The following is a 5,829-nucleotide window of genomic DNA, read 5'->3' as shown; positions in this document are numbered from 1 at the left end:
AAGAAGAAGAAGAAGAAGAAGAAGAAGAAGAAGAAGCCACAGCAACAGCAGCAGCCAGGGTTTCATAGCAAGACCCTGTTTCAAAAATAAAAGAGGAAATACACAAACAATAAAACATGTTTTTAATTTTTAAAAATTCTTTCTAAAATTGTAAATGTTAGATTTAGACCTTAATGTGAAATATAAAATGCTGAAACAGAAGAAAACAGAGGCACACTGCAAAGTTTAGTTGAAGGAATAGGATTTCTGACTAAATTCAATTTACTCAAGAATTAAGGCTGGTAAGACAAGTGGAACCTCCCAAACTGAAAAGTCTCTGTACAATAAAGAAAGTGGTCAACAAAATGAAAAGGAAGCCCACAGAGAGAGAAAGAATCTTTACTATCTATAGTAAGATAGATAATCTGCCAGAAGATTAATATCCAGAATATACAAATAACTCAAAACACTAATGGTCAAAAGAAAAAAAAAAACAAAAACAACCAAAGTCCCATTTAAAAAGTAGGCCTAAGTTTTAAATAGAGAGTTCTTGGAAGAAGAAAGTAATGGCTAAGGATATCACAAAAAAATATTCTTCATCCCTAACAATAAGGTAATTGCAAACAAAAAAAATCATATTTTATTTTACCATTTATAATGTCAAAGATTAACAAAATAGCAAACAACAAATGCTGGGGAACTCTACTGAGCTCCAAAGAAAGATGAAATCATGAACTTTGCAAGTAAATGGATAGACCTAGAAAAGATCACATTCAAAAAGCTAACCACGACCTAGAAAGACAACCATTGCATGTTCTCTGACATTTGAAGCACAGAGCTCCAAACTTTCAGATGTGAGCATATATACTGGAATAACTAGGAATGTAAAACAGGATCACTGTGAGTAGAGAAAGACGTCTAGAGATAGAGATGGATACACATGCTATGAAGAGGGGAATGAGAAAAATGGGGAGGAGAACTTTATTTATGGAGGAGAAAGGAGAGATCTATTAAGGGAAAGAGATGCAGGAGGAACAAAGCACAATGCGAATGTTTGAAAAAAACCATAGGAATTGTGGTGATTTGAATATGCTTGGCCCAGGGCTTGGCACTATTAGGAGATGTGGCCTTGTTGGAAGAAGTGTATCACTGTGGGATGGGCTTTGACATTCTCTCCATAGCAGCCTAAGAGATAGTCTTCTCCTGTTTGCCTTTGGAAAAAGATAGAGAATTCACAGCTCCTCCAGTATGCCTGGATGCTACCATGCTTTTTGCCATGATGATAATGGAGTGAATCTCTGAACCTGTAAGTCAGCCCCAATTAAATGTTGTCCTTTATAAGAGTTGCCTTGGTCATGCTGTTTCTTCACAGCAATAAAAATCTAAACTAAGACAAGTATTTATGTTAATTTATGTTTATTTAAAATTATATATAATGCATGTAAGTTTAGGTCTATACATCTACCTATCTATAGATGAAGTTATGCCTTTTGGGATTCCTTCTAAAGACCTAGACTATCTAACAAAACCTCAGCCACACATGGTAAACCTCTCTTTTCAAGTCATTGTTCAGAATAGCCCAAGAGGTACCCAAAAGAATATAAGCCATTGGTATTGCTCTTGACTTCTTTCAGAACTTAAAGGTAAGAACAACCTTATTGTTGATGATACCACATATTTGAGACACCAAACTTAGAGAATTTGAAATGGACCTGACACAGAGACCTCTTCTCCACAGATTAGAACTTACAGTTTCTGATTATGTTATGAGAGAAGACAAAAGTCTTTGCAATATAAAGCTATGAACCACAACAATGACCAGTGTGGCAAGATAGCCTCAAGAGTGAAATAGTGAGACTTACATTTCCGGGATAACCAGCAGGGATCTAATTGGAAATAAGCCTTGTTCAATGTAAGGAATTCTTGCCTGGCACTCTTACCCTAGCCACTGCTAGCTGGTGAGATCATGAATCTTAGAGGAGATCTAACTACTACCACCTTTAAAAACTAGTATAACTCCTAACTATATCCTCAATACCTATCCTTATTTTCACAGAAAAAAAATGTAGTACTTTTTACTCCTTGTCAATGAAGTTTTTGGTTTGTTTTTGTTTCTGTTTTGTGCTGTGTGTGTGTGTGTGTGTGTGTGTGTGTGTGTGTGTGTGTGTGTGTGTTTGGTGTGTGTGCCAAATGAAGAGCATCACAGAAATCTACCACTGAACAAAATAGATATAACACCTGACTGTGGGTTTCCTACCCCCCTAGGATACTTCTACAAGACAACACTTACACACAAGGATGCAGGAAAAATATGGGAAAGGGAATAGAAACAATTTAAGAACCAAGGCACCAGGAAGTCTGCTGCAAGATAGTGTCTTGCATATCTGATAGGGAATTGCATCCACAGTATCTGAACAATATGGTTGCCCAAAAAAGACCTGTACATTATTTAAAACTTCAATATGGATGAGGGAACTCCCACAAGCCCCTTCCTAGATGAAATACTACCTGTAATTGATGGCTGCTAAGAGAGGGAAAAAATCAGCTTTTTCCAAGTGATCTTCCTTAAACACGTGTGCATATTAGCAGCTTCAAGAGATGGTCATTGTCTTTTTAAAAATAACATCCCAAATGTTTGATTTTACCAAGTGAAGATTCACGAGCCTGCTAGTGCAGAAAGGCAGAGAAAGCACCCAGTTGGCCTTCCTCCTCTACCAAGTTCCCAGAACAAAATAAACCAGTTCACCTTTTCCATACTGTCTTCAAAACCCTTCCAACAGAATGTCCCTCCTTTCTACTTCCTGAGAGTCACTCTATTCATCCTCTTGACTTAGTCTCACACTGTTTTCTCCCCATGTTCACCTCCTGTCAACTGGTTGCTTGCTCCACCTCTTTTCCTATAGTTGACTTTATTAACTCTTGTTCGCAGTAGACAGAAATCTCTTAGATTAAAAGTATATGCTAGGAGTAAACCACACCAAGGCTAGAGACAGGATTTTTTAGTATACAATCTTGGGGTTCACGGTGAGATCAAATATCCTAAAATGGGCATGAAGTTGAGATGACGTAGTTGGGAAACATGGGAGGAGTTGAATGTGGACAATGTGTGGTAAAAATTGTATAAACACTCTTGTATAAAATTGGAAAAATAAGGAATGAAAATAACTGTTAAAATCATATAAATTATTCATTAATATGATCTCCAAAACAAAGATAAAATATCTTTTCAGTCAGTCCTGGTTGGTTAAGAATTTCTCCAGTTATTAACTTTGTGTGTCTTGACTCTCTCTGCTTCCCTGCTGGGTACCTGTATCAACTACTCTCATCAACTACTAGTGAAAGGCTCTCTGAAGATGATTAGGCTAGGCACAGATCTATGAGTACAGCAGAATACCATTAGGATCATTGACTTTTCCCCCAGTCATGTTTGCTTCTATCCCTGGTCTCTGGGCTATCCAATTCCAGGCTATCCAGGCAATGTTGGGTATTAGCTCTCTCTCTCTTGGCTTGGGTCTCAGATCAGCCATTGGTTGGCCACTCCCACAAGTTCTGTGTTACCATTCTCCCTCCCCCACATCTTCCAGGTAGGACAGATTGTGAGTGGATGGTTTTGTGGCTGGGTTGGTGTCTCAGTCCAATCAGATTTGATATTCCTCCTTGGTAGGGTTACCCTTGAAGATTTGAGAGTTTACACTGTACAAATTTTCTACATTGCATCCTAAATTCTCTCTAATTCCAGTCTTTTCTCCCAAGTTCATACTTTCTTGCTCTATTCCTCTTCCCAAACATCCTCCCTCCTATTCCCATCCCCCACCTGCCACATTCCAGCACAAAAAAAAATCTATTTTATTTTTCTTCCCAAGGAGATTCATGCATTCCTGTCTAGATCCCTCCTTCTTACTTAGCCTCTCTGGGCCTGTGGATTGTAGCAGGATTATCATTTACATAACAGCTAATATTCATGGATAACTGAAGACCTATCACATTTGTCTTTCTGGGTCTGATTTACTTCACTCAGGGTGATTTTTTTTTTCTGGTTGCATCCATTTTTCTGCAAACCTCCCCAATCATTTTTTAAACTACTGAGTAACTTTGAAATTGTTACATGCTTCAAATATTATTCAAATATCTCACATTTTATGAAAATCATTCCAGGATATTGTTAACTATTCAATAAAGGATTTGGGAATATGAGTAAATTGTATTTGTTTATCATATTCACAGTCTTTAAATTGGATATATCACACATAACATGTAATGAATCTGTTATGCCAAATATAGCATTCACTTAATCAGAATAATTTGTTTCAAGCATTTTGAGAAAAATGAATTTTAATATTTTGTAAAGTCAAAAGAGTGTGATGCTATATTTAAGCATATATATATAAATATATACTTGTGAGTTTATATTTGTGTGAATATGATTACATGCATGTTTATGTCTATTTAACATTAAATTTTTCTAGAATTCTTGCAACCAAAGTAGGAAAAATGGCTCTGAAAAGAAAGATCTATTTTTTATTGGACTATAGTGACAGGTGTATGTCACAAAATGTAACTCCATGACAATATTATCTATATGCCTAAGACTTTGATAGCATTTCCCTATAGCTACACTTTTATTGGTTGATTGGATTGAACATTTCCTTTTATGCCTCTTTTTGCTTCTTTACAGCACCATTAAACTGGAAGTGAGAGATCCAGGAATTGCCCAGAGCATTGTACCCATCATACCCAGAGCATCGTACCACAATAATAACACTCAGAATTGTGTATAATTTTTGTAGCACTTTGTTACATGTGTAAAATATTAATCAGAAATCCACAAGACACAATCTTCTTTTAAATATAACATTTATTTATTTCTAAAGTTAGTGGAAATTTTCTGTGGAAATGGTTCAACTTGTCTTTCAGGACACTGAATAAATTTCACGACATCTTCAATAAATCCCATTGGGGTTTCAGAGCCAACAGTAAACCAATTTCAATGCACTTCGAAATACCACATCTTTTAAAATCTTTTTAGCATTTCATGTTGCCCTTAAAGTTCTCAGTTATACTAAACATTCTAGGTGATTATGACCATTCTGCTGACAGTTATTCTGATGTAATCACAGTGGATTCTACATGTACACTGCTCCTTACTGGTTAAAAGATTAAGACTCTTATTTCTGTAACATCAGACAATTTTTATCATATTGGCCATTCAGCTCAGCTTTGCAAGCATCCTCACACATATGTCCTAGTGTCAGAATTCCCTCAGGAAAATACCTGGATTTCTAAGGAAACACCACACTACACTATTTTTTTTAATTGGCAACATACTGATTTCTAGAATCACTAATATCCACAAAATATTCTACATAAACAATGACATCTACACATTCCATTCAAAAGCACATAGAAGATTCTCTAAATTACATCACAACCTGGAACAAATATCTTCACAAATTCAAAATGATTGGTATAAATTCATGTGGTCTACATGATCATGATGCATAATGATACATAAAACTGACAGCAAACAAATCTTTAGTAAATGTTTAAACTCATGGAGATAAACCAACTCTTTAGGGAAAGATGACTAGGTCAAATAGGAAATCAAAAAAGAAAACAAATCTTCAGAAATCAAAAGAAAATAAAAATAAAGCACAATAAAACTTCCTGGACATATTTAAATCAGTTCTATAAGAGAAAGAAACTCATAGCTATAAGTGTTTACAAAGAAGAAGAAGAAGAAGAAGAAGAAGAAGAAGAAGAAGAAGAAGAAGAAGAAGAAGAAGAAGAAGAAGAAGAAGAAAGCTCAAATAAATGATATAATGATGCACCTCAAAATTTGAAAAAATGAGA

The sequence above is a fragment of the Mus caroli genome, chromosome 12 (genome assembly GCF_900094665.2).
Source record: "Mus caroli chromosome 12, CAROLI_EIJ_v1.1, whole genome shotgun sequence".
In the NCBI taxonomy this organism is placed as follows: Eukaryota; Metazoa; Chordata; class Mammalia; order Rodentia; family Muridae; genus Mus; species Mus caroli.
This window is presented reverse-complemented; position numbering follows the sequence as displayed.